Genomic DNA, 23,217 nt, shown 5'->3' on the forward strand with positions numbered 1-23,217 from the left:
AATAACAAGTCATTATCCAGTAGGCTTTGATTCAATTGCCAATATGCTCGCCCACGTGGAAATTCTTTAAGAGTAATATATATGCCAATTATGTGATGGTCCAACCACATTCTGTCCTGTATCAACACTTTTTTAAATGTTTGGTGCCATAGAGAATGACATAAGAAGGTAATCAAGAAGACTAGCTTGATTGAGCCTCTGCCATGTATTTCTCACTAGGTCGGATATTTGAGCTTCGATATATCAACTAATTCCAATATATCCATGACATTCATGATTTCCTTAAGTGCGGGTGGTGATAGTTTGTAGTGTGATTTCCTTTACGGTCCATATACTGTAGGTATTTAACCTTTTTAACCATCGCCCCTGTGTGAGTTTTTTTCATGCTTGTGATGTCAGAATGCTCTCACTATTCCAAAATGTGATTGTTATGCAACAGGACAGTTTCCCGTTCTGCCCTCAAACCAAGGCACACTGCCTGCTAACTATCTATAGGCTATGTTTCAACTTGTCAATTTGCAATGATTTTCTAACAAGTGTTAATTGAGTTGTGTTCCGCCTCCTCGTTAATTCACATAAGTAGCCCATTTCACTCTTACGGACAATTTATGTTTGAGGCTTTACTGAGCCGGACAAACTTCTCTCTTCAATGAGAGCCCAAGCAGTTCCCGAGTGTTTCCTTAGACAAAGTATGAAGACATTGCGCATCTCTAGTCAGAACAGGTCTTGCACAAACATTTTCACCAGCACATTTTCTGGCTGGTGCCCGCATTGCCTCCATGGTTGTTTTCCTTACAAATTGGACTGTGGACATGTGTCCGTTACTATCAAAGTCAGTGGCTTATTTTCTGTATATCATGTTATTGTTTCTGCTGTAGCGATCATAATATATTTACTGTTTTCATTCACATGTTTTCAAGTACTGGTGACAAATCATGCATTACAATTCTTGCATAGATTTAATGGACACACAATGTGTGTAAAATACTTTTTTTGAATGTGGTACTGATTATGATGATCTAATGATAAGGTATTTGCCGGCTATGTGTGGCACCATGTTTGTTGACATCATACAATGCATTCTGGTTGTCATGTAAGTGTCTGTCAGAGAAAAAATTTATAACAAGGGATAGTTCACTCGACTGGCTTATGGTGCTTTCAAGACAACTGTGAACTCGGAAAAATACTATGTAAAATCATGACGTCAATGATCTTCAGGTCGTAAAGTCGGAGCTCTAGAAATTGACCCGAGTTCCCGAGTTGGAATTCCGAGTTGGATGACCATTCAAAACTATTTTTCCAGAGTTCCCAGTTTTGTCCAGAGTTCCCAGTTGTCTTGAACGCACTGAAGTTGGAAGTCTGAGATTTACCAGTTCCCAGTTGTTTTGAACACAGGCATCAGATTGTAACTTTGGTACCTCAGAATAAAGCCAGCTCAGCTTTATTTTTATTTAGCGTATAAACTTCTCGTGTTTGCCCCCGATTTATTGATAAATCCCCATCATAGTAATATTTCCTGCATCATATCCCCCCACGATACTTTCCCCCATTTCCACCCCCCATGGACTTGACAACCCCCCACAAACTCCCCTAAAATGGTTTCATCCCTGTATAGCTTTTGCGCTATGGTTAGGCTAGGCTTGTATTTGATGTGATGATCTGTGAGGTGAAAAATTGTATTTGCTTTCTGATTTGTAAAAAAGGGTAAACGACTTGTCAAGTTATGTGCTCCGATTCTTGCATACACTGTAACAAGTACATTGACAATTTGTAATATGCTGAAAAGTGGCTAAACTAAGTTCATATTTGTCAGGCAATGAGCTTAGCCATCTTTGACTTTGTTTATTTGCGTCTTATAGTGAATGGCGTTCTGAGATTAGGGAATTATCAAACCAGGTGAATCACTGCGTGTATTGAGAGATTGCATTCATGAGAAGGTGTCCATTGTGTATGCAGATTGCTCTGAGGGAGAACAGGACTCCATCAGTGTGGAGGTCTTCACTAGTGCCATGGGAGACGCTGGAATTGTGCAGAAGCTACTGGAGAAGCATCCACGCACATTGACACGAGCCTATGAGGTTGCCCACGGGTACGAAACCACCAAGCAAGCAGCTAACAGTGTTACTCAACTAAAGCAGTCTGATGTGCGAACTACAGAGTGGAGATCCAGAGCAGCTACCTCACGGGAATGCATCGACCACAGCGACGATGAAGGCGAGAGTTGGACAACACCATCTGTCGAGCGGAGTCAGAAACCTCCAATGTCCAGCTTCAAGCCACACAAACCAAGCGAAAATACAAATGGGAACAAAATCAGATGCCACAACTGCCAAAGCATTGGACACATGAAACAGGGCTGTCCCTCACCAAGGATGCCAGTTAAGCCGCGGGCAGTCCCCGAATCGCCCAATTCCCCCGAAAACTTAAACACACCGGCTGTTCTCAGTGTCAAGGGCACAGGTCCCGAAATAAGTATCCACCTACTAATGTATGACATGGAGATATGTGTTCTATTGGAAATGTCCTGCCTTGGCTGTTACAACGCCATTCATCCAGACGTTAAACCTCCACTCCAGCTATTGACTGTGCAGTCTCCGGAGGGCAATAGTCCTGTAAATGTCAAATCCTTTGGAGAAGTTCACCTCCCCATTCAGGTTGATACCCACACAGACAGTGTTAACTTCATCGTTGCAGACGTGGTAGAGAACACCAAAGCCATCCTTGGTCATCCTTCAATCCGAAGAACAGTCCCAACCTTAATCCAAACGCAACCTTAATTTACTTGTTGTGTCGCACTGAGGTTCCAAACTCTGTTTTAGAAGAGATTAACTTTATAACCAAAGTTATAGTATTTACACTTTGTAGTCAATTTTGACACTAGAATAAATGTTTTGGACTTATCGACGCTTATACCGATGCCACATAGGCCATTTTCAAAGGTATTAGTTGCTTTTTAGGGGCAGTCGCAGTAAGAAAAATGCAATCTATACAAATATCCACCGGATGAATTTACTCAAAATATATTAGGAATGATACACTATATATCCAAACGTATGAGGACATCCCTTCAAATGTGTGATTGGGCTATTTCAGCCACATCCATTGCTGACAGGTGTATAAAATTGTGCACACAGCCATGCAATCTCCATAGACAAACATTGGCACTACACTGGCCTTACTGAAGAGCTCAGTGACTTTCAACGCGTCACAACAATAGGATGCCACCTTTCCAACAAGTCAGTTTATCAAATTTCTGCCCTGCTAAAGCTGCCCCGGTCAACTGTAAGTTCTGTTATTGTGATGTCCAAGTGTCTAGGAGCAACAACAGCTCAGCCGCGAAGTGGTAGGCCACATAAGCTCACAGAACAAGGCCGCCGAGTGCTGAAGTGTGTAGCGCGTAAAAATGGTCTGTCCTCGGTTGCAACACTCACTACCGAGTTTCAAACTGCCTCTGGATCAACAGCACAAGAACTGTTCTTCAGAAGCTTCATGAAATGGTTTTCCAAGGCCAAGCAGCCGCACACAAGCCTAAGATCAACATGCACAATGCAGAGCGTCGGCTGGAGTGGTGTAAAGCTTGCCACCATTGGACTCTGGAGCAGTGGAAACGTGTTCTCTGGAGTGATGAATCACGCTTCACCATCTGGCAGTCTGACGGGCAAATCTGGGTTTGGCGGAAGCCAGGAGAATGCTACTTGCCCGAATGCATAGTGCCAACTGTAAAGTTTGGTGGAACTTGGTCTGGGGCTGTTTTTCAGGGTTTGGGCTAGGTCCCTTACTTCCAGTGAAGCAATTCTGTGCTTCCAACTTTGTGGCAACAGTCTGGGGAAGGCCTTTTCCTGTTTGAGCATGACAATGCCCCCATGCACAAAGTGAGGTCCATACAGAAATGGTTTCTTGAGATCGGTGTGGAAGAACTTGACTGGCCTTGACCTCACCCTCATCGAACACCTATGGGATGAATTGGAACACCGACTGCGAGCCAGGCCTAATCGCCCAACGCCATTGCCCAACCCCACTAATGCTCTTGTGGCTGAATGGGAGCAAGACCTTGCATGTTCCAACATCTAGTGGAAAGCCTTCACAGAAGAGTGGAGGCTGTTATATCAGCAAAGGGGGGACCAACTTCATAAAAAATACCCATGATTTTGGAAAGAGATATTCGACGAGCAGGTGTCCACATATTTTTAGTCATGTAGTGTATGAAGAGTGGTACTCATTGATGTTTTGTGTTGGATTTGCCCCAAACATAACACTTTGTATTCAGGACATAAAGTTAATTTCTTTGCCACATTTTTTGCAGTTTTACTTTAGTGCCTTATTGCAAACAGGATGCATGTTTTGGAATATTTGTATTCTGTACAGGCTTCCTTATTTTCAATCTTCAATCTGTCATTTAGGGTAGCCATAAACACACCTACAATGTTGTTAATCCATCCTCAGTTTTCTCCTATCACAGCCTATCACAGTGTAACTGTTTTAAAGTCACAGTTGTCATCATGGTGAAATCCCTGAGCAGTTTCCTTTCTCTCGGGCAACTGAGTTAGGAAGTGTAGTGTATTAGTGGTGCAATTCAACCCTGGCACGACGCACAGATGTAGGCTATTCTTGGGTATGTATTGGTTGGGTTTGGGACCAGAAATAAAGTATAGGTCAATGATTCCCATGATTCTGAGTCAAGTCAATATATTACAACTGGTGACGAGAATATGGAAATCAAAAAATATACCTTTTCTACTCAATATGCTGGGTGAGTGCAGGAAAAGTGAATTTGTAAAGGGACTTTCATGAAAACCTAGCCTTGCCGTTTATCTAACAGAGCTAACTAGGAAGCAAGTGCACTAGCTAGCAAAAGAAGCTAAGAACAATGGCACTGAGCTTACCTTCTCTCCCGCCATTTGATGTGCATTCCGACCCAGCCAGTGTTGGTTTGCGATGGGCAAAATGGATTAATAGTTTCCAACTGTTCATCACTGATTCAGGAGCCAAAGATGCAGCACAAAAAACAAGCTATTCTATTGCACTTGGAAGGTTCGGATGTGCAGGATATACTCACAAAGTTAGCCGACATTGGGGAAGACAAGTACTATGAGGTTGACGAGTACGTCACTCCACAAAACAACATCACCTACAAGAGACATTTGTTTAGGCAAGCTGAACAAGCGCAAGAGGGAATCAGTGGACACGTTTGTGAGCAGAATTAAACAGTTGGCTGATACATGTGATTATGGAGATTTCAAAAACGATTTCATACGGGACCAAGTATTTGGAGGCTGTTGACCAGCATGCGGCCAGAATGGAAAGACTGAACGTCAATGCAATTCAACAGGGGAAAAGTGAACAAAAACACCCAGATGGGACTGTCACAAAATTGGAAAAAATAAAAAAGAATTCTTCATCCAACAAGGGCAAGCCATCTAATGATGACCAACCTGTCAAATGCTTCAGATGTGGTCAGGAGGGCCCTACTGGACGGCCATGTTCCATCACACACGGTGGCGAAGATGGACACTTCTCCAAAATGTGCAGAAAGACAAAGACAAAAACTAAATGTAAATCAAGCCATAAACACACCTGCTATACAAAATTACAAAACTGACATTGACAATGATGAACGTGTTCACACTTACCAGAAGTACTGATGACGCTGAAATACAATTATTAGACAATGACCAGCCAGTTAAAATTGACTCTGGGGCTAGCTGTAATATCGTGGGCACAGCAACATTCAGTCATTTGCAGACCCGCCGCAATACGCAATTGAAACCAACATTCAAGAGACTTTACCCATATGGTTCAATACAACCATTAGCAGGCCTGTTCACTGCCAACAGTACAGCAGTTGTTAGTTCTGAGTCAGTCACTACAGACATTCTAGTCATGAAAGATGCACAGATGGCTGTACTGGGAATGAAATCAGCAGTTGTTCTTGACGTTTTGTACATAGGGCCAAAGTCACACATAAACTCAGTCCAAGCTGATGACACTCAAAGATGCACTGCAGGTGGAATACAAAGACTGTTTCACAGGGCTGGGAAAACTTAAAAGACATCCAGTTAGGAATGAAAGTACATGAGACTGTCACACCTGTTGCATAGCCATTAAGCAGAATTCCATTCAGTGTCAGGAAGCTGGTTGAAGAGAAGACAAACAAGCTAGAGGATAAGGATGTTAATGAGAACGTGAACGTACCTACACCATGGGTGTCACCATTAGTTGTAGTGCACAAGAAAACCGGTGACATCAGGGTATGTGTTGACATCCGTAGAGCAAAGGAAGCTGTTCTGCGGGCAGGACACCCCATCCCCACCATCGACGAGATCCTGGAGGACATGTTGGGAGCCGTGGTCTTCTCAAAACTGGACCTAAAGTGGGGATATCATCAGATCGAACTGAAACATGAGGCTCTTTCCTTGAACACATGCGTGACTCACACAGGTTTGATATGTCTGTGCTCTAGACAAGGCATCGAGGGGGTCCACAACATCTCTGATGATATCATTGCGTTTTTGGAAGAACACACAAGAACACAACAAAAAACTACACCAAGTCCTGAGATGACTGCAGGAGAGGGGGCTCACCCTCAACAGTGACAAGTGTGAATTCCAACTGACGGAGATGGAGTTCGTGGGCCATGTTCTCTCGAAAAACGGCATCGGAGCAGCACAGTCAAAGGTGGAAGTGGTGCAGAACACACGTAGACCGACAAATGCTGCTGAAGTAAGGAGTTTCTTAGGACTAGTGAACTACTATGGAAGATTCATCCCTAATCTGACGACCACACAACCTCTGAGAAGACTCACAAAAGCATCATGCAAATGAAAATGTGGAGATGAGCGAGACTCATCATTCAACTCGCTGAAGAATGCGCTGGCCAGTTCACACAACATGGACTACTTAAATCAAGATTCATAGACACACGTGATTGTGGATGTTAGTCCAGTGGGGCTAGGGGTTATCTTGAGTCGGAAGGAAAAAGATGATTCACACAGGCCACAGTGTACTACGCTAGCCGTACTCTCACAGATGTAGGGCGACGCTAGTCTCAAACTGAAAGAGAGGCACTAGCCATAGTCAGGTCGGAGAGATGTTTCAAATCAAATCAAATCAAACTTTACTTGTCACATGCACCGAATTCAACAAGTGTAGACCTTACCGTGAAATGTTTACTTACAAGCCCTTAACCAACAATGCAGTTCAAGAAAAGTTCAGAAAATATTTAACAAATAAACTAAAGTAAAAAATAATAAAAAGTAACACAATAAAATAACAATAATGAGGCTATATACGGGGGTAGCGGTACTGAGTCATTGTGCGGGGATACATGTTAGTTGGGGTAATTTGTACATGTCGGTAGGGGTGAAGTGACTATGCATAGATAACCTCTCTGGGGTAGGGGGCAGTATTTTGAAGTTTGGATGACAAACATGCCCAAAGTAAACTGCCTGTTACTCAGGCCCAGAAGCTAGGATATGTATATTGTAGTATTCGGTAGAAAACACTCTAAAGTTCATAAACTGTTAAAATAATGACAATGATGGACACTTGAATGACAATGATGGACACAACTGATTTGGCAGGCAAAACCCCGAGAACAATCCAACCAGGAATGCTTTTTTTTAGTTCATTGGACTTTCCATTGCTTTTCTATGGGGAAGCCTAATGATTAGGACCCAGAGTGCAGTACCTATGGCTTCCACTAGATGACAACAGTCTTTAGAAATTGTTTAATGTTTTTTTGTTGTTGAAAAATTAAGACGTATTCGTATTCTTTCTAAGTGTCACTCAGAAGGCCTCTGGTCTTTTGGTGTGCATGAATGAGTGCGCGCCCCTCACTGTTTTTCTCCGGATTTGTTAACAGTTTATTCCGTCTTAAATTTGATCAATTATTAACATATTAGGGTACCTGAGGTTGGATTAAAAACGTTGTTTGAAATGTGTGGACCAAGTTTACAGGTAACTTTTTAGAATCCCTTGTAGGCATGTTGGGCGAGTTGGAACAGGTGTATTTCTGAATCAAACGCGCCAAATAAACAGACAGTTTTGGGATATAAAGAAGGACTTTATTGAACAAAACGACCATTCATTGTGTAACTGGGACGTTTGGGATTGCAAAAAAGATGAAGATCTTCAAAGGTAAGGGATTTATTTTAACACTATTTCTGACTTTCGTGATGCATCTGCTTGGTTGGAAAATGTTTGACGTGCTCCGGTGAGGCCTCACACTTGGTTATTTATCTCCTGTATTGAATATAGTATTTTCCATCTTAAATTTTAATGTTTATTTACATATTAGGGTAACTGAGGTTGGATTAGGAATGTTGTTTGACATGTTTGGACCAAGTTTATTGGTAACGTTTGGGATATATTTTGTATGCATTTTGAACGAGGGGAAACAGGTGGATTATTGAATGAAGCGCGCCAAATAAACAAACATTTTGGGAATATAAAGAAGGACTTTATCGAACAAAAGGACCATTTGTTATGTAACTGGGACCCTTGTGATTGGAAGCAGATGAAGATCTTCAAAGGTAAGGGATTTATTTTATCACTATTTCTGACTTCCGCGATGCATCTGTTTGGTTGGAAAATGTTTTTTAATGCTTATGCGGGGCTCTGTCCTCAGATAATCACATGGTATGCTTTCGCCGTAAAGCCTTTTTGAAATCTGACAACGCAGCTGGATTAACAAGAAGTTAAGCTTCTAAATGATGTAAGACACTTGTATCTTCATGGATGTTTAATATTACGAATGTAGTATTTTTGAATTTCGCGCTCTGCAACTTCACCGAATGTTACCATCCCACCTGCCCGTCAGAAGATACTGAACATTGAGTAGCAGCAGTGTACAAAACAAATGGGGGGTGGTCAATGTATATAGTCTGGTGGCCATTAATTGTTCAGCAGCCCTTTGGTCCTAGACTTGGCGCTCCGGTACCCCTTGCCGTGCGGTAGCAGAAAAAACAGTCTATGACTTGGGTGACTGGATTCTCTGACAATAGTATGGGCTTTCCTCTGACACCGCCTGGTATAGAGGTCCTGGATGTCAGGAAGCTTGGCCCTCTGTAGCGCCTTACGGTCAGATGCCGAGCAGTTGCTATGCCAGGCAGTGATGCAACCGGTCAGGATGCTCTCGATGGTGCAGCTGTAGAACTTTTTGAGGATCTGGGGACCCATGCCAAATCTTTTCAGTCTCCAGTCTTCATGTGTTTCTCTATGACAAAGGCTTTGTAATGGTAACTGACCACAAGAGACTATTTTATTCTCCAAAATCCAAACCACCAGCGAAGATCGAAAAATGGGCACTGGCAATGTAGCCTTACAGATTGAAGGTTGTAAACGAGCCTGGGCCTCAGAATTCACCCGACTCACTGTCACGGTTGACACTGAACCTTCCAGCTTCTCCACACTACTAGGACGTATAGTGGCAAAATTACAAACTCTGTTATGCACATCATTTGTATAAACCTTAAACTTGTACATTTCTACTGTCTGTTTCTCTCATGTAAGAAGAGGCGCTCTTGTTTCTGAGTAACTTAGTCACATGGTCAAAGACAAAGGGCCGTCTGAGAGTGACCAGTTTTTTTGGTCCATCCTGTTCTTTTCCTATCTTTCAAGAGCACAGTTGTGTGGAGATATGAAGAGAACAGTGGCTAGCTTGTGAAGCAGCGACAATTGTATCAGCAGAAAGGAGTAACAGAACTGTCGTTATCACTTGTTTGTACGCTATGTTCCCACCATGATCTCACACACCTGCTAAACTGCCACATAGACCAAAGAGGTTGTGTTTTTCTATAAAGGCTGGGACCCGACTCTTGTTTGTTGGGCTCTTGACTGTTGCACCTGTTGAGCGATTGTTAACCAGCTCCATTTTGGGCAAATCTTATAATAAAATAAGTTGTTTTGAAGAATCTACAGTCTCTCTCTTCCTTTCTGGTTAGAATTTCCATGTCAGACGACGACACTGTGCCATGTGCATTCAGCACACGAGAGATGGAAGAAACGTCAGCAAAAGGACCCAATTCTAGCTACTCTAGAACAAACATACACCAACAAACATCAGACAGTGTGGCTGGAGGACATGCGACACTGCACACAGTCGTGTTCAGGAAGAACTCTCTATTGTTGGTCAGATAATTCTACGAGGCAATTGCATTTCCATTCCACTAGCAGCTCAGAAACAAACATTGATGTTAGCACACGAAGGGAATCAGGGGATATTAAAAATAAAATAGAGACTGCGCACAAAAGTACTGCTCACGAAGTCCTTTCCACCGTGTCAAGTTCAATTGCACACTACCAAAGCAGGCCCCTAAAGTCAGAATAGAGCTTCCAGCTAAACCATGGCAGATCCTAGCCTGACATGTGTGGGCCGTTTCCAATAGGAGAACATCTCCTCGTAACAAAAGATGGGTTGATGTGAGGATCCTAAACCGCATCACCACCGCCAATGTAATCAAAAGCCCGAGGGAGACGTACGCAGTCCATGGGTATCCTGAGTCCATCGTGACGGATAATGGCGCTCCTCTTACCGTCAGTGATTTCCGAGCATACGTGGAGGGGAAAAGGGGTCTGACACCGCCACATCACTCCATACGGGTCTCAGACCAATGGCAAAGTTCAAAGGCAGAACATGTCAAAGCAACCCGCTCTGCTCAATCAGAAGGGAAGGCACACAGAACTATGTCCGTTTCTCATGGCCGGCAGGTGTACACCACATTCAGATGCAGGCCTCAGTCCAGCTGAACTGTTGAGCTGTCAGCCCGACATGCAGCCAGGACCTGAACCGACAGACCTAGGAGAGCAACTAAAAGCACAATCCAGCAAGGTGACATGGTTCTGCTACAGACAACAAAGCGGAACAAGTTGTCCACTACCTTTGAACCAGGGCCATACGTTGTCATGGACAGGAAGGAGAACTCCTGGAAAGTAATAGCCAGAGGACCATGTGACACCATTCTTTTGTGAACGTGCGGATACTACCACAGTCAAGACAATGGACTACAAGTGACAGAGACAATGACCAGGCAGAGCCTGCGACACTGCATAGACAAGTGCCTGCACCTGTCGAGGCCGTTCAGCCAAAGCCTCGACCCCGGGGACTCAGGCAACAAAGCAGTGCATCTGAAGGACTATGTTAGATAGGCATGTTGCCATAATGGATCAGAATAATCTCTGACACATTCTGATTGGCAGGGCCGTCTACCCCTAGCCATCACCGGAAAAGTTCCCGGCAAGAGTTCTTGTCAACAAAAAGAGTTCCAGCAATGTAACCAGTGTCATGGCTGATTGTTTAAAGCAAGCAACAGTAAACATTACAGTATGTTGTTGTTGGAAAATATTTGAAGAGATGTGTCATAATAATAGCGAGTCAAACCGCTAAGAAGAGGGGTGTGGACTATTAGCGGCACCTAGTGGAGCAATAACAGCAGGGCATGATGAGGAAACGTGATGCACAGATGTTGGTTATTCTTGGATATGAAGTTGGTTGGGTTTGGGACATGGAATAAAGTACAGGTTAATAAATCCCTTGATTCTGAGTTAAGTCAATACATAACTTGAAGAACGCCTGTATCATTGTAGTGACTGGGTTTATTGATACACCATCCAGCTCAAAGGGATATTCAATGTCTGCTTTTTAATCATTTTTTTTTTAACCATGTACCAATAGGTGCCATTCTTTGCGAGACATTGGAGATCCTCCCTGGTGTTTGTGGTTGAATCTGTTTTGAAATGCACTGCTCGACTGAGGAACCTAACCGATAATTGTATGTTTTGGGTCCAGAGATCAGGTAGTCACTCAAAACTCATGATAAACACGATTATCGCACACAGAGTGAGTCCGTGCAACTTATTACGTTACTCCTGAACTGATGGAGGCTTGCCAAAACAAAGGGGTTGAACACTTATTGACTCAAGACATTTCAACTTTTCCTTATTTTTTAAAAATTCATTAGTCAACATTTCTACAAAACATCATTCCACTTTGACATCATGGGATATTGTGTTTAGGCCCGTGACATAACATCTCAATGCGATCCATTTTAAAGGCATGCTGTAACAACTTTCTGAAAAAGTTAAGGGATGTAAGTATTTTCTGAAGGCATAGTATCTAATGGAGAGACATACTGACTAATAGGTGACATTTTAGGTGGAGCGGAGGCAACAAAGGACACTTCCTCGGTCAAAATACAGTCATCAAGACCTCTTGATTTGCGGTCTCATTCTTTACCGATGAGCTCCAACCCCTTCTGTTAGACATTTTTTCTCTCTCAGTCAGACAGTTCCTAACAGTGGACATTTTAAATGAAGAGTTAAATCACCTAATAACGAACACAGACCTATAATGTATTCCATTTCAAGGGGGCACCAGAATTTGAAACCGGGACCTCTTGAGCTGAGGTCAAACGCTCTACCACTGAGCGATACCCCCTCTGTCAAGAACTGCCAGACGGAGAGAAAAAAACATTTTTAGATTGAGTAACAGCACCTAATAAGGAACACTCCCCCAAAACACACTCATAAAGTATTTGAGATCCAAGGGGCACCAGATTTGAATCTGGGACCTCTTGATCTGCAGTCAAATGCTCTACCACTGAACTATACCCCTCTGCTTGAAACTGTCTAAAGGTGGAAAAATGGTCTAATAAGGAACATTTCAGCTGGAGATGGACACCACCTAATAAAGTACTCTCTCGCATTGAAAACATACCCATAAAGTATTTGATTTCAAGTTGACAAAGGATTTGAACCTGAGACATCTTGAACTGAAGTCTATTGCACTTCCACCTCTGTTAGGAACTCTCTGACTGAGAGAAAAAACATCTAATGAGGGACATTATAGATTGAGTAGGATAACCTTAAAAGGAGCACTTCCTGCCTCTGACTCAAGATACACTTAGATGAAAGTACATTATCCAAGGGGCACCAGGATTTGAATCTGGGACCTCTTGATCTGCAGTCAAATGCTCTACCACTGAGCTATACCCCCTCTGCTTGAAACTGAAAGGTGGAAAATGGTCTAATAAGGAACATTTCAGCTGGAGATGGACACCACCTAATAAAGTACTCTCTCGCATTGAAAACATACCCATAAAGTATTTGATTTCAAGTTGACAAAAGGATTTGAACCTGAGACATCTTGAACTGAAGTCTATTGCACTTCCACCTCTGTTATGAACTCTCTGACTGAGAGAAAAAACATCTAATATGGGACATTTTGGATTGAAGAACATAATCTAAAAAGGACTAATGCTACCCTCAAGATGCACATCCAAAGAACATGATCCAAGGGGGCACCAGGATTTGAACTTGGGACCTCTTGATCTGCAGTCAAATGCTCTACCACTGAGCTATACCCCTCTGCTTGAAACTGTCTAAAGGTGGGAAAATGGTCTAATAAGGGACATTTCAGCTGGAGATCTTCATATCCGGATAAAGTACACTCTCTCTTTGAAAACATACCCATAAAGTATTTGACTTCAAGTTGACAAAAGGATTTGAACCTGAGAAATCTTGAACTGAAGTCTATTGCACTTCCACCTCTGTTTTGAACTCTCTGACTGAGAGAAAAAACATCTAATGAGGGACATTATAGATTGAGTAACATAATCTAAAAAGGAGCACTTCCTCTCTCAAGATACACTTTGAAAGTACATGATCCAAGGGGGAACCAGGATTTGAATCTGGGACCTCTTGATCTGCAGTCAAATGTCTACCACTGAGCTATACCCCCTCTGCTTGAAACTGTCTAAAGGTGGAAAATGGTCTAATAAGGAACATTTCAGCTGGAGATGGACACCACCTAATAAAGTACTCTCTCGCATTGAAAACATACCCATAAAGTATTTGATTTCAAGTTGACAAAAGGATTTGAACCTGAGACATCTTGAACTGAAGTCTATTGCACTTCCACCTCTGTTATGAACTCTCTGACTGAGAGAAAAAACATCTGATGAGGGACATTATAGATTGAGTAGGATAACCTTAAAAGGAGTACTTCCTCTCTCAAGATACACTTTGAAAATACATGATCCAAGGGGGCACCAGGATTTGAATCTGGGACCTCTTGATCTGCAGTCAAATGCTCTACCACTGAGCTATACCCCTCTCTGCTTGAAACTGTCCAAAGGTGGGAAAATGGTCTAATAAGGGACATTTCAGCTGGAGATGGACACCACCTAATAAAGTACTCTCTCGCATTGAAAACATACCCATAAAGTATTTGATTTCAAGTTGACAACAGGAATTGAACCTGAGACAACTTGATCTGAAGTCTATTGCACTTCCACCTCTGGTAGGAACTGTCTGACTGAGAGAAAAAACATCTAATGAGGGACATTATAGATTGAGTAGGATAACCTTAAAAGGAGCACTTCCTCTCTCAAGATACACTTAGAAAGTACATGATCCAAGGGGGCACCAGGATTTGAATCTGGGACCTCTTGATCTGCAGTCAAATGCTCTACCACTGAGCTATACCCCCTCTGCTTGAAACTGTCTAAAGGTGGGAAAATGGTCTAATAAGGGACATTTCAGCTGGAGATGAACACCACCTAATAAAGTACACTCTCTCTTTGAAAACATACCCATAAAGTATTTGATTTCAAGTTGACAAAAGGATTTGAACCTGAGACATCTTGAACTGAAGTCTATTGCACTTCCACCTCTGGTAGGAACTCTCTGACTGAGAGAAAAAACATCTAATATGGGACATTATAGATTGAGTAACATAACCTAAAAAGGACTACTTCCTACCCTCAAGATACACTTTGAAAAGTACATGATCCAAGGGGGCACCAGGATTTGAATCTGGGACCTCTTGATCTGCAGTCAAATGCTCTACCACTGAGCTATACCCCTCTGCTTGAAACTGTCTAAAGGTGGGAAAATGGTCTAATAAGGGACATTTCAGCTGGAGATCTTCATACCTAATAAAGTACTCTCTCTTTGAAAACATACCCATAAAGTATTTGACTTCAAGTTGACAAAAGGATTTGAACCTGAGACATCTTGAACTGAAGTCTATTGCACTTCCACCTCGTTTTGAACTCTGACTGAGAGAAAAAACATCTAATATGGGACATTTTAGATTGAGTAACATAATCTAAAAAGGACTACTCCTACCCTCAAAATACACATCAAAAGTACATGATCCAAGGGGGCACCAGGATTTGAATCTGGGACCTCTTGATCTGCAGTCAAATGCTCTACCACTGAGCTATACCCCCTCTGCTTGAAACTGTCTAAAGGTGGAAAAATGGTCTAATAAGGGAACATTTCAGCTGGAGATGGACACCACCTAATAAAGTACTCTCTCTCATTGAAAACATACCCATAAAGTATTTGATTTCAAGTTGACAAAAGGATTTGAACCTGAGACATCTTGAACTGAGGTATATTGCACTTCCACCTCTGGTAGGAAGTGTCTGACTGAGAGAAAAAACATCTAATGAGGGACATTATAGATTGAGTAGGATAACCTTAAAAGGAGCACTTCCTGTCTCAAGATACACTTAGAAAGTACTTGATTTAAGGGGGCACCAGGATTTGATCCTGAGAAATTGTCTAATAAGGGACATTTCAGATGGCGATCTACATAACCTAATCAAGAACACTCTCTCTTTGAAAACATATCCATAAAGTATTTGATTTCAAGTTGACAAAAGGATTTGAACCTGAGACATCTTGAAATGAGGTATATTGCACTTCCACCTCTGTTATGAACTCTCTGACTGAGAGAAAAAACATCTAATATGGGACATTTTGGATTGAATAACATAATCTAAAAAGGACTAATGCTACCCTCAAGATACACATCGAAAGAACATGATCCAAGGGGGCACCAGGATTTGAACCTGGGACCTCTTGATCTGCAGTCAAATGCTCTACCACTGAGCTATACCCCCTCTGCTTGAAACTGTCTAAAGGTGGAAAAATGGTCTAATAAGGAACATTTCAGCTGGAGATGGACACCACCTAATAAAGTACTCTCTCTTTGAAAACATACCCATAAAGTATTTGACTTCAAGTTGACAAAAGGATTTGAACCTGAGACATCTTGAACTGAAGTCTATTGCACTTCCACCTCTGTTATGAACTCTCTGACTGAGAGAAAAAACATCTAATATGGGACATTTTAGATTGAGTAACATAATCTAAAAAGGACTACTCCTACCCTCAAGATACACTTCAAAGTACATGATCCAAGGGGGCACCAGGATTTGAATCTGGGACCTCTTGATCTGCAGTCAAATGCTCTACCACTGAGCTATACCCCTCTGCTTGAAACTGTCTAAAGGTGGAAAAATGGTCTAATAAGGAACATTTCAGCTGGAGATGGACACCACCTAATAAAGTACTCTCTCGCATTGAAAACATACCCATAAAGTATTTGATTTCAAGTTTACAACAGGAATTGAACCTGAGACAACTTGATCTGAAGTCTATTGCACTTCCACCTCTGGTAGGAACTGTCTGACTGAGAGAAAAAAAATCTAATGAGGGACATTATAGATTGAGTAGGATAACCTTAAAAGGAGCACTTCCTCTCTCAAGATACACTTAGAAAGTACTTGATTTAAGGGGGCACCAGGATTTGAATCTGGGACCTCTTGATCTGCAGTCAAATGCTCTACCACTGAGCTATACCCCTCTGCTTGAAACTGTCTAAAGGTGGGAAAATGGTCTAATAAGGGACATTTCAGCTGGAGATCTACACCACCTAATAAAGTACTCTCTCGCATTGAAAACATACCCATAAAGTATTTGATTTCAAGTTGACAAAGGATTTGAACCTGAGACATCTTGAAAGTCTATTGCACTTCCACCTCTGGAAGAACTGTCTGACTGAGAGAAAAACAATCTAATGAGGGACATTATAGATTGAGTAGGATAACCTAAAAGGACTACTTCCTCTCAAGATACACTTTGAAAGTACATGATCCAAGGGGGCACCAGGATTTGAATCTAGGACCTCTTGATCTGCAGTCAAATGCTCTACCACTGAGCTATACCCCCTCTGCTTAAAATTGTCTAAAGGTGGAAAAATGGTCTAATAAGGAACATTTCAGCTGGAGATCTTCATATCCGGATAAAGTACACTCTCTCTTTGAAAACATACCCATAAAGTATTTGATTTCAAGTTGACAACAGGAATTGAACCTGAGACATCTTGAACTGAGGTATATTGCACTTTCACCTCTGGTAGGAACTGTCTGACTGAGAGAAAAAACATCTAATGAGGGACATTATAGATTGAGTAGGATAACCTTAAAAGGAGCACTTCCTGTCTCAAGATACACTTAGTAAGTACTTGATTTAAGGGGGCAACAGGATTTGATCCTGAGAAATTGTCTAATAAGGGACATTTCAGCTGGAGATGGACACCACCTAATAAAGTACTCTCTCTCATTGAAAACATACCCATAAAGTATTTGATTTCAAGTTGACAAAAGGATTTGAACCTGAGACATCTTGAACTGAAGTCTATTGCACTTCCACCTCTGTTATGAATCTCTGACTGAGAGAAAAACTCTGACTGAGAGAAAAAACATCTAATGAGGGACATTATAGATTGAGTAGGATAACCTTAAAAGGAGTACACTTCCTCTCTCAAGATACACTTTGAATTTTAGATTGACATGATCCAAAAGGGGATCCAAGGGGGCACCAGGATTTGAATCTGGGACCTCTTGATCTGCAGTCAAATGCTCTACCACTGAGCTATACCCCTCTGCTTGAAACTGTCTAAAGGTGGAAAAATGGTCTAATAAGGAACATTTCAGCTGGAGATGGACACCACCTAATAAAGTACTCTCTCGCATTGAAAACATACCCATAAAGTATTTGATTTCAAGTTGACAAAAGGATTTGAACCTGAGACATCTTGAACTGAGGTATATTGCACTTCCACCTCTGGTAGGAAGTGTCTGACTGAGAGAAAAAACATCTAATGAGGGACATTATAGATTGAGTAGGATAACCTTAAAAGGAGCACTTCCTGTCTCAAGATACACTTAGAAAGTACTTGATTTAAGGGGGCACCAGGATTTGATCCTGAGAAATTGTCTAATAAGGGACATTTCAGATGGCAATCTACATAACCTAATCAAGAACACTCTCTCTTTGAAAACATATCCATAAAGTATTTGATTTCAAGTTGACAAAAGGATTTGAACCTGAGACATCTTGAACTGAAGTCTATTGCACTTCCACCTCTGTTATGAACTCTCTGACTGAGAGAAAAAACATCTAATATGGGACATTTTAGATTGAGTAACATAATCTAAAAAGGACTACTCCTACCCTCAAAATACACATCAAAAGTACATGATCCAAGGGGGCACCAGGATTTGAACCTGGGACCTCTTGATCTGCAGTCAAATGCTCTACCACTGAGCTATACCCCTCTGCTTGAAACTGTCTAAAGGTGGAAAAATGGTCTAATAAGGAACATTTCAGCTGGAGATGGACACCACCTAATAAAGTACTCTCTCGCATTGAAAACATACCCATAAAGTATTTGATTTCAAGTTGACAAAAGGATTTGAACCTGAGACATCTTGAACTGAGGTATATTGCACTTCCACCTCTGGTAGGAAGTGTCTGACTGAGAGAAAAAACATCTAATGAGGGACATTATAGATTGAGTAGGATAACCTTAAAAGGAGCACTTCCTGTCTCAAGATACACTTAGAAAGTACTTGATTTAAGGGGGCACCAGGATTTGATCCTGAGAAATTGTCTAATAAGGGACATTTCAGATGGCAATCTACATAACCTAATCAAGAACACTCTCTCTTTGAAAACATATCCATAAAGTATTTGATTTCAAGTTGACAAAAGGATTTGAACCTGAGACATCTTGAAATGAGGTATATTGCACTTCTACCTCTGTTATGAACTCTCTGACTGAGAGAAAAAACATCTAATATGGGACATTTTGGATTGAAGAACATAATCTAAAAAGGACTAATGCTACCCTCAAGATGCACATCCAAAGAACATGATCCAAGGGGGCACCAGGATTTGAACCTGGACCTCTTGATCTGCAGTCAAATGCTCTACCACTGAGCTATACCCCCTCTGCTTGAAACTGTCTAAAGGTGGGAAAATGGTCTAATAAGGGACATTTCAGCTGGAGATCTTCATATCCGGATAAAGTACACTCTCTCTTTGAAAACATACCCATAAAGTATTTGACTTCAAGTTGACAAAAGGATTTGAACCTGAGACATCTTGAACTGAAGTCTATTGCACTTCCACCTCTGTTTTGAACTCTCTGACTGAGAGAAAAAACATCTAATATGGGACATTTTAGATTGAGTAACATAATCTAAAAAGGACTACTCCTACCCTCAAAATACACATCAAAGTACATGATCCAAGGGGGCACCAGGATTTGAATCTGGGACCTCTTGATCTGCAGTCAAATGCTCTACCACTGAGCTATACCCCCTCTGCTTGAAACTGTCTAAAGGTGGAAAAATGGTCTAATAAGGAACATTTCAGCTGGAGATGGACACCCTAATAAAGTACTCTCTCGCATTGAAAACATACCCATAAAGTATTTGATTTCAAGTTGACAAAAGGATTTGAACCTGAGACATCTTGAACTGAAGTCTATTGCACTTCCACCTCTGGTAGGAACTGTCTGACTGAGAGAAAAAACATCTAATGAGGGACATTATAGATTGAGTAGGATAACCTTAAAAGGAGCACTTCCTGTCTCAAGATACACTTTGAAAGTACATGATCCAAGGGGGCACCAGGATTTGAATCTGGGACCTCTTGATCTGCAGTCAAATGCTCTACCACTGAGCTATACCCCCTCTGCTTGAAACTGTCTAAAGGTGGGAAAATGGTCTAATAAGGGACATTTCAGCTGGAGATGGACACCACCTAATAAAGTACTCTCTCTCATTGAAAACATACCCATAAAGTATTTGATTTCAAGTTGACAAAAGGATTTGAACCTGAGACATCTTGAAATGAAGTCTATTGCACTTCCACCTCTGGTTAGGAACTCTGACTGAGAGAAAAACATCTAATGAGGGACATTATAGATTGAGTAGGATAACCTAAAAGGAGTACTTCCTCCTCAAGATACACTTTGAAAGTACATGATCCAAGGGGGCACCAGGATTTGAATCTGGGACCTCTTGATCTGCAGTCAAATGCTCTACCACTGAGCTATACCCCCTCTGCTTGAAACTGTCTAAAGGTGGGAAAATGGTCTAATAAGGGACATTTCAGCTGGAGATCTTCATATCCGGATAAAGTACACTCTCTCTTTGAAAACATACCCATAAAGTATTTGACTTCAAGTTGACAAAAGGATTTGAACCTGAGACATCTTGAACTGAAGTCTATTGCACTTCCACCTCTGTTATGAACTCTCTGACTGAGAGAAAAAACATCTAATATGGGACATTTTAGATTGAGTAACATAATCTAAAAAGGACTACTCCTACCCTCAAAATACACATCAAAAGTACATGATCCAAGGGGGCACCAGGATTTGAATCTGGGACCTCTTGATCTGCAGTCAAATGCTCTACCACTGAGCTATACCCCCTCTGCTTGAAACTGTCTAAAGGTGGGAAAATGGTCTAATAAGGGACATTTCAGCTTGAGATGGACATCACCTAATAAAGTACTCTCTCGCATTGAAAACATACCCATAAAGTATTTGATTTCAAGTTGACAAAAGGATTTGAACCTGAGACATCTTGAACTGAAGTCTATTGCACTTCCACCTCTGGTAGGAACTGTCTGACTGAGAGAAAAAACATCTAATGAGGGACATTATAGATTGAGTAGGATAACCTTAAAAGGAGTACTTCCTCTCCTCAAGATACACTTTGAAAGTACATGATCCAAGGGGGCAACCAGGACTTGAATCTGGGACCTCTTGATCTGCAGTCAAATGCTCTACCACTGAGCTATACCCCCTCTGCTTGAAACTGTCTAAAGGTGGGAAAATGGTCTAATAAGGGACATTTCAGCTGGAGATGATACCACCTAATAAAAACACTCTCTCTTTGAAAACATACCCATAAAGTATTTGATTTCAAGTTGACAAAAGGATTTGAACCTGAGACATCTTGAACTGAGGTATATTGCACTTCCACCTCTGGTAGGAACTGTCTGACTGAGAGAAAAAACATCTAATGAGGGACATTTAGATTGAGTAACATAACCTAAAAGGACTACTTCCTACCCTCAAGATACACATCAAAAGTTCATGATCCAAGGGGGCACCAGGATTTGAATCTGGGACCCTTTGATCTGCAGTCAAATGCTCTACCACTGAGCTATACCCCCTCTGCTTGAAAGTGTCTAAAGGTGGGAAAATGGTCTAATAAGGGACATTTCAGCTGGAGATCTTCATATCCGGATAAAGTACACTCTCTCTTTGAAAACATACCCATAAAGTATTTGACTTCAAGTTGACAAAAGGATTTGAACCTGAGACATCTTGAACTGAAGTCTATTGCACTTCCACCTCTGTTTTGAACTCTCTGACTGAGAGAAAAAACATCTAATATGGGACATTTTAGATTGAGTAACATAATCTAAAAAGGACTACTCCTACCCTCAAAATACACATCAAAAGTACATGATCCAAGGGGGCACCAGGATTTGAATCTGGGACCTCTTGATCTGCAGTCAAATGCTCTACCACTGAGCTATACCCCCTCTGCTTGAAACTGTCTAAAGGTGGAAAAATGGTCTAATAAGGAACATTTCAGCTGGAGATGGACACCACCTAATAAAGTACTCTCTCGCATTGAAAACATACCCATAAAGTATTTGATTTCAAGTTGACAAAAGGATTTGAACCTGAGACATCTTGAACTGAGGTATATTGCACTTCCACCTCTGGTAGGAAGTGTCTGACTGAGAGAAAAAACATCTAATGAGGGACATTATAGATTGAGTAGGATAACCTTAAAAGGAGCACTTCCTGTCTCAAGATACACTTAGAAAGTACTTGATTTAAGGGGCACACCAGGATTTGATCCTGAGAAATTGTCTAATAAGGGACATTTCAGATGGCAATCTACATAACCTAATCAAGAACACTCTCTCTTTGAAAACATATCCATAAAGTATTTGATTTCAAGTTGACAAAAGGATTTGAACCTGAGACATCTTGAAAAATGTGGTATATTGCACTTCTACCTCTGTTATGAACTCTCTGACTGAGAGAAAAAACATCTAATATGGGACATTTTGATTGAATAACATAATCTAAAAAGGACTAATGCTACCCTCAAGATACACATCAAAGTACATGATCCAAGGGGGCACCAGGATTTGAATCTGGGACCTCTTGATCTGCAGTCAAATGCTCTACCACTGAGCTATACCCCCTCTGCTTGAAACTGTCTAAAGGTGGAAAATGGTCTAATAAGGGACATTTCAGCTGGAGATGGACATATCACCTAATAAAGTACACTCTCTCTTGAAAACATACCCATAAAGTATTTGATTTCAAGTTGACAAAAGGATTTGAACCTGAGACATCTTGAACTGAGGTATATTGCACTTCCACCTCTGGTAGGAACTGTCTGACTGAGAGAAAAACATCTAATGAGGGACATTATAGATTGAGTAGGATAACCTTAAAAGGAGCACTTCCTCTCTCAAGATACACTTAGAAAGTACTTGATTTAAGGGGGCACCAGGATTTGATCCTGAGAAATTGTCTAATAAGGGACATTTCAGATGGCGATCTACATAACCTAATCAAGAACACTCTCTCTTTGAAAACATATCCATAAAGTATTTGATTTCAAGTTGACAAAAGGATTTGAACCTGAGACATCTTTAACTGAAGTCTATTGCACTTCCAACTCTGTTATGAACTCTCTGACTGAGAGAAAAAACATCTTATATGGGACATTTTAGATTGAGTAACATAATCTAAAAAGGACTACTCCTACCCTCAAAATACACATCCAAAGAACATGATCCAAGGGGGCACCAGGATTTGAATCTGGGACCTCTTGATCTGCAGTCAAATGCTCTACCAATGAGCTATACCCCCTCTGCTTGAAACTGTCTAAAGGTGAAAAATGGTCTAATAAGGGACATTTCAGCTGGAGATCTTCATATCCGGATAAAGTACACTCTCTCTTTGAAAACATACCCATAAAGTATTTGACTTCAAGTTGACAAAAGGATTTGAACCTGAGACATCTTGAACTG

The 23,217-nt window shown here is 41.3% G+C and overlaps 15 non-coding genes across 15 annotated transcripts; all 15 read right to left on the minus strand.

The window, feature by feature from the left end:
* Window positions 1-12,919: 12,919 nt before the first annotated feature.
* trnac-gca lies at window positions 12,920-12,991 on the minus strand. Its single transcript has one exon. It is a non-coding gene; the product is annotated as a tRNA-Cys (tRNA).
* A 299-nt stretch (window positions 12,992-13,290) lies between these two features.
* trnac-gca lies at window positions 13,291-13,362 on the minus strand. The gene has a single exon. It is a non-coding gene; the product is annotated as a tRNA-Cys (tRNA).
* A 1,051-nt stretch (window positions 13,363-14,413) lies between these two features.
* trnac-gca lies at window positions 14,414-14,485 on the minus strand. The gene has a single exon. It is a non-coding gene; the product is annotated as a tRNA-Cys (tRNA).
* Window positions 14,486-15,158: 673 nt separating this feature from the next.
* trnac-gca lies at window positions 15,159-15,230 on the minus strand. Its single transcript has one exon. It is a non-coding gene; the product is annotated as a tRNA-Cys (tRNA).
* A 606-nt stretch (window positions 15,231-15,836) lies between these two features.
* On the minus strand, window positions 15,837-15,908 carry trnac-gca. Its single transcript has one exon. It is a non-coding gene; the product is annotated as a tRNA-Cys (tRNA).
* A 1,039-nt stretch (window positions 15,909-16,947) lies between these two features.
* Window positions 16,948-17,019, minus strand: trnac-gca. Its single transcript has one exon. It is a non-coding gene; the product is annotated as a tRNA-Cys (tRNA).
* A 1,319-nt stretch (window positions 17,020-18,338) lies between these two features.
* On the minus strand, window positions 18,339-18,410 carry trnac-gca. Its single transcript has one exon. It is a non-coding gene; the product is annotated as a tRNA-Cys (tRNA).
* Window positions 18,411-19,014: 604 nt separating this feature from the next.
* On the minus strand, window positions 19,015-19,085 carry trnac-gca. Its single transcript has one exon. It is a non-coding gene; the product is annotated as a tRNA-Cys (tRNA).
* A 302-nt stretch (window positions 19,086-19,387) lies between these two features.
* trnac-gca lies at window positions 19,388-19,459 on the minus strand. Its single transcript has one exon. It is a non-coding gene; the product is annotated as a tRNA-Cys (tRNA).
* A 301-nt stretch (window positions 19,460-19,760) lies between these two features.
* Window positions 19,761-19,832, minus strand: trnac-gca. Its single transcript has one exon. It is a non-coding gene; the product is annotated as a tRNA-Cys (tRNA).
* A 299-nt stretch (window positions 19,833-20,131) lies between these two features.
* trnac-gca lies at window positions 20,132-20,203 on the minus strand. The gene has a single exon. It is a non-coding gene; the product is annotated as a tRNA-Cys (tRNA).
* A 303-nt stretch (window positions 20,204-20,506) lies between these two features.
* Window positions 20,507-20,578, minus strand: trnac-gca. The gene has a single exon. It is a non-coding gene; the product is annotated as a tRNA-Cys (tRNA).
* Window positions 20,579-21,255: 677 nt separating this feature from the next.
* Window positions 21,256-21,327, minus strand: trnac-gca. The gene has a single exon. It is a non-coding gene; the product is annotated as a tRNA-Cys (tRNA).
* Window positions 21,328-21,630: 303 nt separating this feature from the next.
* Window positions 21,631-21,702, minus strand: trnac-gca. The gene has a single exon. It is a non-coding gene; the product is annotated as a tRNA-Cys (tRNA).
* Window positions 21,703-22,308: 606 nt separating this feature from the next.
* On the minus strand, window positions 22,309-22,380 carry trnac-gca. Its single transcript has one exon. It is a non-coding gene; the product is annotated as a tRNA-Cys (tRNA).
* Between the last annotated feature and the right edge of the window lie 837 nt (window positions 22,381-23,217).

Source organism: Oncorhynchus tshawytscha, linkage group LG08 (genome assembly GCF_018296145.1).
Source record: "Oncorhynchus tshawytscha isolate Ot180627B linkage group LG08, Otsh_v2.0, whole genome shotgun sequence".
Classification (NCBI taxonomy): Eukaryota; Metazoa; Chordata; class Actinopteri; order Salmoniformes; family Salmonidae; genus Oncorhynchus; species Oncorhynchus tshawytscha.